Source organism: Passer montanus, unplaced genomic scaffold, assembly GCF_014805655.1.
Source record: "Passer montanus isolate IOZ18808 unplaced genomic scaffold, ASM1480565v1 scaffold12, whole genome shotgun sequence".
Lineage (NCBI taxonomy): Eukaryota > Metazoa > Chordata > Aves > Passeriformes > Passeridae > Passer > Passer montanus.
The window spans coordinates 11962187-11976415 of record NW_024358722.1 but is presented as its reverse complement, the minus strand read 5'-3'; the positions used below and the strand labels follow the sequence as shown (position 1 = coordinate 11976415).

The window sequence follows — 14229 nt, the reverse complement described above, 5'->3', positions numbered from 1 at the left end:
GCGGCACCGAGCGGGGCCCGGGCCGGGGCCTCGGGCAGCGGCCGCAGCCCGCGCCGGCCGCCTCGGGGCCAGGGCCGGTCCCGGCGGGGAAAGCCAGTGCTGTCACATCGCTGAAATCACAGGATGTGTGAACCCCTGCTGGTATTTCTTTCTAAATTCAAAAAGTGATCTATTTATTTACCTCTGAAGGGAATTCTGATGCGTTACCAAGTGCTGCGGTGTTACCATCCAGTTTGTCTCAAATATTCACGTTTTATGAGGTAAAAAAGGGCTGAGACAGGCTCCAGGCCGAGACTCAGTTACGATGCTTAATCTGGAGATGGAGTATTAGTTTGGCTTGTTCTGTGCAAATACATTTAATGTTCTTGTGGCTATGTTTTAATATGTGTTACAGGTATTTTTAATAACGCAGTGATAGTTTGTCAGTCTGATTTTCAGAATGTAGGGAAAAAAGCATAAATTTAAATTGCTGTATATCAAATTAAAGTCCCACGTTCCAGCTGAAAGTGTCTGACACGATCCACTGCCCTTTGTCACATCTCAGCAGTTCTTCCCAAACTTTGCCCTGGCGCTGTCTACCCCAAGCTAGTTGCTTGGTTGATTGATTGAGGAGTGCTAGTGGAAATAGTGCAGCTGCTTTCTTAGGGTGAGACAAAGGGGAGACGACTACTTGTGTCCATGCTTATGGCTACTGAGTTCATAGTGCCTTATAGTGGGATTGTAACATGATGTAGTTAGTCGTGTTTGCTGTTTCTTGATACTTGCCTTGAAAGAATTCCATTGTGATCAAGTTAAATACTTTTGAAAAACCTTTGGCCTATGTATGCTTCCTAGAACATGACAGGAAGATATTGTCAAGACTTTTCCTGCTTTGGGAATTTTGTGTCTTTGAAGAACTGTTTTTGTGACAGCTTTGGCTTTTTGGCTATCAAAAATGCAAGTAAACGAGCTGTGACTCCTTTATGCTTGCTGTTTTTCAAGAGCTTGAGAGAAAGATTAGCAAGGACAAGGTAGGAGCAGTGGTGGTTGACTGCCTGCAAGCGCCCCAACAATTGTGGATTTGCAGTCTCACAGTTTAATGTGCACAAAAAAACTCACAGTAAGAAACCACTGAAATGCCAGAGCCACAGGAAAATCTTGAACCAATGTTTGTATTTTTAAGTCATGAAATTCATGGAAAGCACAAAATCATTATGAAAATTGCAGGAAACTGGGATTTGTTGTTTTAATTCTCCTAAGGCAGTCTATTTGAGGCTTTTATCTTTATTTTCTGTGGATGTGAAATGTGGGCATACATGTGGCACTACGACTGTATTTGTCTGATAGTTCTTAACTACTGATAAAAGCTGCTGGAAGTTTTAGTAAGCTGTTACAGCTTTCAGGAATGTTAAGTTCTTACAGGGGTCATGAAAGTAACCACCTGAAAGGAAGAAAGATTCCTTATAGCATGGTTTGGAGGAGAATTGTCAGAAGAGCTTGACCTTTTCTGTTTCTGTTATTTGCACGGCTGCTGCTGGAGCTGCATTTTGGAGGTTACAATAAAGGGGGCATGTGTTCTCTTAGTCAAGCACTTAGATATTAGCAGATCCATATAATGATTTTTTTCCCCCCCTGCAGTATGGAAGTTGGCTTGCTTTGGGCTATTTCTTCTCTTGGATTCTCCTCTTATCCTTCTCTTGTCTTCTCTTTTAATTTTTTGGTTGCATTTTGGAGGTTACAATAAAGGGGGCATGTGTTCTCTTAGTCAAGCACTTAGATATTAGCAGATCCATATAATGATTTTTTTCCCCCCCTGCAGTATGGAAGTTGGCTTGCTTTGGGCTATTTCTTCTCTTGGATTCTCCTCTTATCCTTCTCTTGTCTTCTGTTTTAATTTTTTGGTTGTTTTTTTTTTTTATCCCTCTCTGCACAGTTCTTCTGTCACATTCAGTGTATGAGTGCTTCTGGATTAGAAGTGACATGTCGATCAAATAGTTGTTTGTGAGATTGGCTCTGCATTTGTTATAGAAACTATGCATAAGGAATTATCTCAGATTAATGTTAGCATATAGAATCACAGCATGGGTTGGGTTGGAAGGGACCTTAAAGATCATCTAGTTCCAAACCCTTGCCAAGGGCAAGGATGCCACTCACTAGATCAGGTTTCTCAGAGTCCCATACAACCTGGCCTTGGACAGGGATAGGGCATCCACGGTCTCTCCTTGCTTTATGTTGTCTCCTTTTGTCTGTAAATCATTCCTTCTGTGTGTCCCTATTTCTAATTTTTATTTCCGGACAGGATCCCTAGAGGGCAGCAAAGTAACCAATGCCTTCAGAAGGTGCACATTGGGCCAGTCTAAAGATTCTCTTTATGAGCCTGTCAGTTTTTCATTCTTGGAGATTATGCCTTTCTTCCTAAAACGTGTTTCCCAAGTCATAGTTTCAGGGGGAGGGTTTGTATTTGGGTAGTACAAAGTGGATTGCAACTGAGAGGAAGGGAATTGGGGAATGGACAATTTGAAGGCAAGGTGAAGCAGTTGCTTCGTGAAATTGCTAAAAAGTAGAAACAAGCTCAAAAGGACACTATCCATTAATTAACTTAGCTTAAAACCTGCACATCTTCTGAGGGTGCTCCTGAGGCCTCTTGCAATTTTTGGTGGTGTGGGTTCTTAGAATTCATTGCAAACCAGACTTTGATTGAAGTGTGGACTCCTGCATATTATTACCTTATAGTGAGGGTAAATGATGGTATTAACTGTTGAGTGGTGAGCTAGGAGAAAGTAAAGACTGTTTATTCAGAAGAAACTAAATTCTTAAAACGAGGTTTTAACATGCCTATATTACTGTAGAATAATTTAAGATGGAAATGACCTCTAAAATTGCATCCAACCATTAACCCAGCACTGCCAAGTCTGTCACTAAACCACATCCCCAAATGCCATGTCCATGCTTCTTTTAAAAACCACCAGGAATGGTGACTCCACTACTTTCTTGAGCAGCCTGTTGCCATGCTTGACAACTCTCTCTGTGAAGAAAGTTTTCCAAATATCCAATCTAAACCTCTCGTGGTGCAGCTGGAGGCTGTTTCCTTTCATCTTATTATTACCTGTGAGAAGAGACCAATCCCCACCTGGCTAGAGCCTCCTTTCAGGCAGTTGTAGACAGCCATGAATATTCCTCTCAGCCTCGTTCTTTCCAAGGCTTAACAACCCCAGCCCAATCAGCTGCTCCTCATAAAATTCCTGCTCCAGACTTTTCACCAGCTTTGTTGCTCTTCGGATGCTCTTCACCCCTTGTAATTTTATGCCCATCTCAACTGTAAATTTCTAACTCATTAAATTCTAGGTCAGGGAAAGTATTGCAGATCACATGTTTGTCCTTTTTATCTTATGGTGACAGTTTCATGCTTTCAGATTTTTTGGAAAGAGTGTTTTGACAGCTTAGCGTCTTGGGAATGTTGTCTTACACCATTTAAAATCAGTGTCTTTAAATATTTTTAGAAACAGGTCAACAGATTTGTGATGCTTCTCCAGAAAAATTATGGTTAGATGATGTGTGTTGTGTGAAACCTAAAGAAAATAGGATGACCATGGAAACCTTTTGGCAATATCCAGCCTGGACATATCCAGTCACATTAAAGGACTTGTGCTTTAATGTGAAGGTTTATAATTGTTCCATAAAGAAAAGTAAGCTCTTTGTCGTCATGAACACATTAAGAAAAGCATGCCTAGGATCAAGGTAATTTCAGATAAATTGCACTGCTTGGAGTCTATTCACGCCTCTGCTGGAAAATATATAGGTGTCATCCATCAAGTCCTGTGTTTCTTTTATATTAAACACAACTAGGCCTGCTGGGTGGTAAATGGGAGGCTTAAAGTGGACAGGGTGAGATTTATTAGTTCTTTTACACTGATGGTTGTTGCTGTGTTTCATTCAACATTCTTGAATTTTTCAAGGACTTCACATTTTAGTGGAACCAGTGGAATGATGGATTTTCTACAGCTCTAGAAAATCAGGTCTTCAGTCTCAACCTAGCACTCATTAGTACTTTTGAATTCTAGTCTTAATGTTTTAAGGCAGAAATTAGTAAAAAATTTGTTCTATAACTGGCCATTAAAATGAAATAGCAAAGGATTTGCTGCCTTTCTACTGTTAATATCCCCCAACTGAGATTTTTTTCTTTGTTTCTTTCTTTTTGTAGTGCTGTCTTCCAGTTAAAGGTTTCAAGAGTTATCTGCTTTCCAGATCTGAATGGAATTCTTCTGCATCAGAATTGTTGGTAACTTATTCTTGGAAGATGAAGAAAGTCATGTTGCAGTCCCTTTGAGAAGCTTAAGGACTTCAGCAGTTGTAGACACTTTTTCCTATTTAAAGGCCTGTCACCAGGTATCATATCATATGGCCAAAATTTGAGACTCAGATTGTGTTGTACAGTGTTAGTGGTAGATACCTTGAATGGAGTGTGGAATGTTAGGACTTGGCACTCTGTTACAAATAGTATTTTGAGATAAATTATTTATTGCACTGTAGGAAGGCTTGTTCAGGAACGAGCATAATGGGTTAGTGCTAACATCCATCTTGCCCAGTACTTTGATCCTGACAGTTCTACAGAGGAAATAATTTTGGACTGGGTGCCACAGTCTCCATTCTGTGTTGGCAAGACGCCTATTGTTAGTCTTCTAAAGATTTTTACTCTGAAGTGTAAAGCTTGGTAAAAAATTCTTATTTCAATGGATGTGTTACGAAAACTTCTGTTTCACCTTTACGTATTTGTAGATTTGTTCTTCTAAAGATTTTTACTCTGAAGTGTAAAGCTTGGTAAAAAATTCTTATTTCTATGGATGTGTTAACGAAAACTTCTGTTTCACCTTTATGTATTTGTAGATTTGTTTCAGTGACTTCCTACATGTGAATTTTACTGACACTTTACTGACACTGTATAATTATTTTTTTTCCTTAAAAAGAAATTATTTTCTCTTTTTCTTGACAGGAGGGACAGCTGTTCCTGCTCAGCCCTTTCAGTATTATTGTTTCATTTCTCTTCAGTTAATCTAAATATCTGGTGAGCTGTACTGTTTGCAAACAGTAAAGAGGTTCCAGTTTGTTATGATGGCACACACTGTGGGAAAAGCTGAGTGTAGCTGACTTCATCTTGTATTACATAGGCAACTCAGGACAACAGGTCATTTCAGAAAGTCAGTCTACAGATATCATTTGACCACTTATATTTTTGCATACCCTTTTTAAAGGAAATTTTGGTAATAGCTGGCAGTAGGTCTTTGACTCAGAGCACTGACGTTCAGTATTGTCAGTGAAGATTCTCAGACTGTGTATGAAGATCTTGTATACATGGCTGAAATGGTAGAACCTTTTTACAAATAATTTGGGTTTAGCGCCAGTTGTTTCCTACAAAAGGGAAAAAATATATTGTAATTGTTTTGGTAAGCTAGTGTGTTTTTACTTTGTCCTCTTTCACTTTTTTAGTGGTTATCTAAACCACTTTTCATAGGACTGTTCAGCAGAAAGCAAAGGTCACCTTAATCGATACTTAAAGCTGTTGAACTTCTGTAAGAAATGTAGTTTGGTTCTCCTGCACAATGTTTACATTTTCGTGTGTTTGTTGCGGTTTGGGAGGGGTTGTGTTTGTTTTTCTAAATGCAAAGCAAGATCTTTGATTCCATGTGGTTGGGGAAATTGTGCTAAACTTATGCTTTGCTCTTGTCAGGTTGCCTGTCGCTGTGCTGACTTGAAGAGGTGACCATTTGCAGTGAGTTAATGATGTTTATGTTCTCTCCTGTGGATCTCTCCTCCTTTTCCTTCTATCAAGTAACATCACAAAAGGAATACACTGTGCAAGATTTTCTCCTTGCAATTAATAATACCAAGCACTCATTTTGTTGAGAAAAATGTTCTTTAAAACATTCTAGAATTAAAAAAGAAAATGATCTGCTGTGTTACCATTGTTGTGTACCTAATCCTGAAAAAGAGAGAACTTTGCCCCAGACACCTTACAGTTTGTTTGGGATCCAGCCAGTGTATGTAATTGGAAATTGAATTTCCAATAGGGAAAGGAAAGTGAAGGAAGAATAAAGGAAACATCAGTAATATGTTGGACAAATTATGTGAAATTGCTGTAACCCTCTACTGCCCCTCCATTTAAGATACTGTGTTATTGCAGGAGTAATCTTGGGGGATCTGAAAGAACCAAATGTTAGGAACTTCACTTGAGGAAGATGATGTATTTTTACATGTGGAAAAAAGGTGTAGTAGACAGTAGTGTCAGCTTTTTTTGCTGTATATCTTAGGCTTGGACTCTCAGAACATTTTATACTGTAGCATACTGGCACCTTCTGCTAAATTTTGTCCTCCATAGCTTATTCTACCTGGCTTCTTGTGATTTAAGTGTAAAGTGGAAAGTAACACTGTGTAGGACAAAAAGAAGGTCCCTGATGTATTGCAAGAGTTTGTATTTCTGCTTTCTATTTTGTTGTTTCTATAGAAATATTTTGTTGTTTCTTAGAAGTCCCTGTGTTATGGAGCTGTGCTGATTTTGAAGGTCAGTGTTGCTGGACTGTGTAGCTATCAAAACATTACTGCTATTTAAGAGTCACATCTTTTCCTGCTGTAACTACTGTTTGGCTCATGTAATGATCCACAGCTCGCATATACAGTTTAGGAAAGATCAGCAAGAGGTTCCATTTTGAGAATATCTCTAAGATGGAGTTTCAAGCAACAAAAATATAATCATTAATGAATTTTTTCTCATATAAGTAAGATTTATTTTTCCACATGGAAATTGTTATTATAATACCGTTTCACTGGAATTTTCTAGGAGTAAAAATGGTTCTCTTCAAAGTATCCTGTTAAAAAAAACCCCAGCAGCTCAACAACAAACAAATCAATATGGCTGTATCTGGCTCTTCAAGTTGTATTGTACAGTGTTTCCAGGAATGATGTCTCTTCTCCTGTCTGAGGCAAACAGACAAATCAATATGGCTGTATCTGGCTCTTCAAGTTGTATTTGTACAGTGTTTCCAGGAATGATGTTGTTCCTTCTCCTGTCTGAGGCGGATAATGACTACATAAATATAAAACTGAAATTTGCAATTTTGCATTTGAGGGTATGGATCAGTACATAAAGGGTCAATCTGCAGTAGCAAAATTGTCCTTGGAAGGAATGAACTGTTCACAGAATTTCTGCTGACGTGTTTGTTAAACTGAGAGGATAAACAAAGTTAATGCCTACACAACTTCAGGGTGAAAATGTTGGATACCACTAGGACCTTGCTACTGTTGATTTCTACATAGTTTTTAGAAAAACACCCACTGAACTTCACTTTCAACCAGTGCTTTAAATTCTCTTATTGCTGGAAATTATGTTTTTACTTGCTCTTATATAGTTCACTGTCTTCCATCTAAATTACATACCTTTTAGTGAAGGTGGCTTTTGTCCTCAATAAATTAAACTAATTAAAGCTTGAAATACGTTACAGTCTGGGAGCCTGTTATGAGGTCCATATGTCTTAGACGCACATTGTTCTACAAAACCAAAGAGATGACCCAGGTTCCAGAGTTACACTCTGAGCCCACTGCCTGAGATCCCTCCCAATGAATACTGCGGAACTGGCAAGGACATTTTTGATATGTGATGTTCTGCTGGTTTATTGTGTAAACATACACTTCTAACTTCCCACCCATCCACTCATTCCCTAATTTCACCTTCCCATGTGCCACGTGCTGTATTTTAGTTTGGTAGCTGCAGATAGGTCTGGATATTTGAAAGGAATGTCCTGATAGCTGTCTGTACTGTGTGACTTTACAAAGAAGCTTTTGTATTAATTAACTGGTAGCAGTCTTTGCTTCACAATAATACATAGAAACAAAAAAAAAAAGAATCCTCTTCTACTTGTAAAAAAATTAACCAAAATTAGAAAAGACAAAACATCCCCTACAGCAAGTGTGCAAGTGTTTATGAAAATCAATAGCTCATATGTTACTAGTTACTAGGTAAGAATATGAGTCCAGTACTGATAAAGATCATGGAAAAAAACTGCTTTTAAGATATTATCAAATTTAGAAAATTAGTAATTTTTTTCTCAGTGCAATTGCTAGAGATAAGACACTAGTAAGAATAAGAAAGTTTGTTATCACTTAATTTAAATTTTAAATTAAAAAAGGCTGTACTATGCTAGTTACAAAACCCTTCCCTCCCTTCCTGCCAGATTTATGCTCCTTAGTTGTTTGGCTACTTCTGCTTTTCCCTCCCACTGTCAAAGAATGCAACAAAGTTTTGTCTACACAGAAAGCAGTAATGCATGTGAGTAATGTGAGTAATGCAGCATGTTGACATTACTAAGTGGGAACTATGTGATGAAATGCTAAACTCAGAAAAAATATGAAATAAAGTGGCAAGAGTTTAGTATGTTTTTTTCCCTCTCTATTCTAGGTGGGGTTTTTTTTTGGAGGAGATGTTGATTTCTGGCTGTTGATAAACCTTCCATAACTGAAAGTACAAGGAACTGTTATGGTAAAGTCTTAAGGTAAGAAACTTTATAGAATATGTGACTTCAGAGCAGGACTTCTGAGTATGTGTAAGGCAAAAATATCAAAATAGGAGCTCTGTGCAAGAAATGTATTCACTGTGCTGAGGATAGTTTTATGTAGTTATATGCTGGGTACTCTTTAAGGTGTGTTTCATGGAGAGGCTGCTTGGAAAGAAGCACTAGCTATGCTTTTACCACTGTGAGCCTCACAGGTGGGATGCTTCAGTCCAGAAAACAAACAATGAGACTTTTAAGACTGTTGGGCTTTTTAAATTTACCAAAGAGTATAATCTGGGGAGTCTGACTCAGTGTTATTTGGGAATTCTTTGTATTATTACATTCTTGGAAAATGCTATGTAGTAGACTACAAAGGGAAAAAAAAAGAAAAAAGGACCTGCTAGCTAGCACAAGCATATTCCTAACTAGGAGTTACTTTTTCTGAATCTGGGCCTAAACCATCTAATTTTCAGTTTTATTCTTTGGACATATAATGAAAACATAGGATTAAAATGACTTTTAAAATATTGTTATATTAGAGACTACTAGACAGCAGTTGAGAAATAAAGATGCAATTAGTAACGATACAGTAATTCAGCCTTCAGAGCTCCTTGCTACTTTACAAAAAACAATCACCCAAAACTATGGGTTCCTAGTTTTATTGTGGACAGGGCATGCAGATAAAATTATTTATTACAATTACTTAGCAGGGCCCTGCATTCTGTTAAAATTCAAGCAAACTGCATCCAAACTGCTTAATTTTGCCTTGTTTTATATTGATCGAGAGACACGGGGAAAAATGAGGCCAGTGAATTATACAATAGATGTGATAATTAAAAAAATCCCACCAAACCTGGAACCAAAGAAACTATAGGTATTTTCTGTCCCTTCTCTGAGTAACAACACCAGTGGGTCACTGCCTCTGCTCTGAGGCAGGGAGAGACCGTGGCCATGCCAGGACAGGGCTGAGCAAGAGGATTGAGTAGACACAGCTGCAGTGAGGAGAAGGGTGATAGTAGCTGTTGTCCCAAACAAGATGTGTGGTGACTTTATGTTGGGTTCTAGGAGTTTTATTTTTTTCCCTCCCTTACTCTGGAAATCCAAGATGCTTCCTCCTGTTAAAATAAATGGAGATGGACATGCTGTCCAAATGGGGAAAAAAATTCTGTGCCCTTTTGAGGTGTTCTTTAAGAAGGAACAGTTCCTCCCTGTTAGCCCACACTCCAAATGTTAGATGTATAAATAAAAACTGGCTGTGTACTCCCTCATCAGTTTTATTTTGAGATTTTTGTTTTTTCTTACTTTCAGAACAGTGGATTTTTTTAGTTATTTTTCCATAATTGTCACCCATAAAAACCCTGGAGGAAATTCAGTAATTCCAAAACTAGAAAAGTATTAATATTTGTTGTTTGACAAATTTGTTATGGCTGCTTATAAATACTACCATACCTCAGTTCCTAGGTCTACAGTCTGCTGTGCAACTGGATATTTCTTTGAGTTTATTTCAGACCCCAGAAATAATTGGACCTTTAGGAACCTCAGGCTGAACTTGATGAGTATCTCAAGACAGTGTAGAAATAAATGGAGCCGTTTCAGTAAGATGCACAGATATCTTCTCAAATTCTTTCCTTTTGATGGACACATGTGCTTGTTAAACTACTGACTTGCCTTAGTTTTAAGGCCCTTTGTTTCTCATAGCGCTTCCCACGAGATAACAAATAAGGTTAATCACAAGCAACTAAGTATTCATGGATGTTTTTACTTAACAGGAGGTCTTTGCCTGCATTCCTCTGGGGGTAAGAATTTTTACAATAATGACTGCTTTATTGATTTTAATGTAAAAAGAAATAAAGTTATAATTGTTTCTCCATCTTAGTTGTAATTCAGTTTTCTTGTTTTTGTTTAGTATCTGCATGGCAATGTAACTTGTGTATTACCTTCTGTAATTTGTTATTCTATCAATTAATGTATTTTATTTTGACAGTCTATCAAAAGCCATATGGTAGTATACAAATTGAACTCAATTTAAAGATCGAATACTCTTTGTTTTTAGGGTTGGTGGTAGTTTGTTATAACTGTGTTATAATTCTTGGTTTTGATAGTTTATTTTTTATAAAGACCAAAAGGAAGTGTGCAAAACAGAGAAGAAATCAAAAAGACCTTAAATAAATCAGTTATTTTCAATATAAACCAGCTAAATTCTTAGCCTATGAGATGTCCCTAACTACCACGTTTCTTCACCCATTTGATGCTGTGACATTGAAATGAGAAGTCCCAAAGTACTGGCAAAATCTAACAGCAGAAGCCTTGTGCAACTTTGGAAGAACTGGGTTTGTCCAGACTGCGAGAGGCAGCAAGAGCTGACAGATGAGCATTACAGCAACTTTTCATGCATTTGAAAACTTGCAAAAGGGTAGGTGATTTTTGTGACTGCAGAAGGAAGAGTTTTTACTGGCTTCAAAGACCAGATGACTTAGTGGCATTTTAGGAAAAGCTTTCTCACTCGATATGTTAGACGTTGGAACAGATTGCCAAGAGACTCTAATGGCTGACAAAGGGAAAGTTTTTAAAGTTACCTTAGTGTCTCTCAAGGGTGAACCATGTGATAAAGTGCAAGAAGTGAGCTCTGTCCAATTCTAGTGTTTTTATTTCATAAATGCTGTGAGGTTAAATGACCTTCCCATAAGTTAATTCTGGGAGCTGATTTTTTTCAAGGTGTTTGTGTGTATGAACGCTGGAAGTTGACAGTCCTGATAGTAAATGGGTTGATGTAAGCACAGGCTGCTGCCAAAGAGGGACGTGTCTTAGCTGCCCTTTTCAGGCTGGTTTTCAATTCAGTGGGGTGACAAATATGCACAGCTTAGATGAAGGCAAATCTACCCCTTTTGCAGCAGCAGCTGCTCAGTGTGACCATGGAACAGGAGCTTAAGGCTCTGCAGCCAAGGGATGGTCACTTACTGGGGTGATTGATACTACATGTCCTGACCTAGGGCCTTGTTCAGGAAAGAACAGGCTGAAAAAGCAGCATAATGCATGACAGCTGAATGCCTTCTATAGCAAGCTATGTCCTTTTATATTAGCCTTAAGTGGATGTGTTAGGTATTTAGTTCTGTCCAGTAGGCTTTAGCAAACATGCAAATTAAGCAACTCCAGTTTTCAAGTTTCAAAAAAAATGATAGGTGGAGAGAGGTAACTCACTAGTAATGAAGTCAGAGTACATGTCCTGCTTCAAGTGGGGCTTTACCTCACCTCCAGCTCTGTATCATTTGCAAAATTAAACAGTGATGGTGAGAAAATCAGTATTGAATTCAAAATAATCACAGTAAGACATTATCACAATGTCCCTTTGCTCTAGTGGTGAAAAATTCATACTGTCAGCAAGAATCATATTTTGGAGGGGGAAGAAAGTCCAAAGGAGGTAGAAGATACAGGAGAAATCTTCCATTTGTTCTTGGGTCTAGCAGAGATGGAGTTCATTTCCCCCCAGCAGCCCCCAGCGCTGTGCTGTGCGTTGGCAGCTGTAAAGGTGCCCATAAGACAGCAGTGTTTTGGCTGCTGCTGAGCAGCGCTGGCACGGTGTCAGCGCTGGCACTCCAGCATCTTCTCACCAGGAGGGTGGGGGTGGGCATCTTGGGATGGAACATAACCAGGACAGCTGACCCACTGACTGAAGGGATATTTCATACCATGTGATGCCTGCTCAGATACAGAAGCTAAGGAAAAGGAGTAGGGAGGGGGGACATTTGTTTTTTACAGGGTTTATCCTCCAGAGCAACTACTGTGTGCTGAAGCCCTGCCTCCTGGGAAGTGGCAAGACACCACTCACTGATGGGAAGTAGACAATAAAATCTTTGGTTTTTTCCTTTGCTTGTGTGCACACTTTCTTTTTCTTTTGCTGTATAACCTGTCTATTCTTGACGTACAAGAGTTTTTTTCCATCTTATTTTGCTGGGGAAGGGAGTGATAGAGCAGCTTGATGGGCATGTGGCATCCAGCCAAGGTCAACCCACTACAATTTGCTACAGCATTTTAATAATTTGCAATGTTACAGGGTAGATATAAACCCAATGCAGATAAAATAGCACCTTTGACGTGAAACTTGACACATGAAGCATGACACTGAAAAATTAGGTAATCAGAGACTGGACCACACAATGCAACATAAACTGCAGCCAGCCCACACTTCATGGAGTTCCAGAAAAAAAATCTTCAGTTTCTTACTCTTATGTCACCTCGTTCCCACTTCTGTGTACTTGCTGATTCAGTTTGAACCCTTTTTCCTTTAAAGGCCTCAAAATTCCTGTAATGTATGTCAGCTGCCAGGTGTCTTCTAAGTCATAGATATTCCTGCAGAGGCCAGCAGAAGCTAAGATACAGTGTGCACTTATTCCTCTGGTACAGGAATAATTCCTCTGGCTTTGAGGAATAATGAAACACTACTTCACATCCCAGTTTTCCAAATCTCACTCTTGGTTGTTAGCAGTTGCGTAAATTCAGTGTCAAAGGCTACATTTACAATTTTGTCAGAGGGTTTAGAATCTCTTCAGGTTTGGCCTGTGCTGCTGAAGCTAGCAGGAACTAAATGAGCTGGGATCTTTGTATGGATTTGTTGGTTTTCTTAGCTTTTATAGAGATGGGGTAACTGAGAAACATTTTAAAAGGTTTTATTCTGTTATTAATCTCGATGAAGGGTGAGACATAAGAGACATAAAACTCGGCACTATTCCATCAGAAGCTAACCTATTTTCTGGTTATAATACTTTCTAAATGTTTTTCTGCCTATTAGCTTTTCCCACACAATGCTGCTATTACTTCTAACACTAATCACCTATATTTTTACCCTATGTAATCTTATCACAATATATCTTTCACAGTTCTAATTCTCTAGAATTATCTAGTCTTTTTACAATAATGTATTTTAAAACTTATTAAAATTTATTTCTAGTTTAGTCTCTCAACAATGTTATCTCTATTCCATGACCTTCCTAAATCAACACACCTTATTTCAGTGTTTATATACAAATATACAAAACTATATGAACTTTCTGTCAAGTTTTAAAAATTCTTTATAAATCCAATTCTCACATGGATGGTTGTTAGGGATACTTAGATGCATAAAGATGCAAATAAATGCTTCTATGGGCTCTTTTAAACCCTAACATTTCAGGGACAGTAAGGGGACTTTTTGCAGCTTCAGGCACTTGAATTTTTTTCTCCTAACCTGCCTCTGTTTGGCAGCAAATGCAGGTGTCCAGCATACAGATAATCACCAGTTTAAAAAGGCTTCTGTGGCACAGCTAATTCCTGCCTGGCAGCTGGGCTGGCTCACAGGGGCTCTAGAAATTCCCCCGGTTCCCAGCTGTGTGAGGAGCTGCTGGCACCAGGATGCTCAGGGACTCGATCTGTAGCTGCTGCTGCAATGAAGTTGTCACCTGCCTTCACCCCTCGAGTCTCACACTCTTCACTTAAAAGTGCTGTAGGAGGCAGGAGGGTGGTGGCAGGGAGATGAGACTTCTCAGGCAGTATTGTGTCACAGCTGTGTGGCTGAATCGGACCACATGCATGGCTGTGCTGGGGCTGACTGTGGTTCCTGACTCTGCTGTGGTCCTGGCCTAAGCCTTACCCAGGAGAGAGCAAGCTGGGTAGTGCCAGAATTCTGTGGGAACAGTGGTAGTGGTTAAAAATGCCGGCTGAGGGCGGGCGGCGGCGC

At 39.0% G+C, this 14229-nt stretch overlaps 1 long non-coding RNA gene across 10 annotated transcripts; it reads left to right on the top strand.

Moving 5' to 3' along the window:
- The first annotated feature begins 6 nt into the window (after positions 1–6).
- Positions 7–12362, top strand: LOC120496998. Of its 10 annotated transcripts, XR_005626406.1 has the most exons (6): positions 7–260; positions 4181–4365; positions 4970–5041; positions 5705–5746; positions 6500–6535; positions 8426–12362. It is a non-coding gene; the product is annotated as an uncharacterized LOC120496998 (long non-coding RNA). The 10 variants fall into 10 exon arrangements; XR_005626402.1 differs by lacking the exon at positions 6500–6535; XR_005626398.1 differs by lacking the exon at positions 6500–6535 and having other exon boundaries at positions 8202–12362.
- Positions 12363–14229: the final 1867 nt, after the last annotated feature.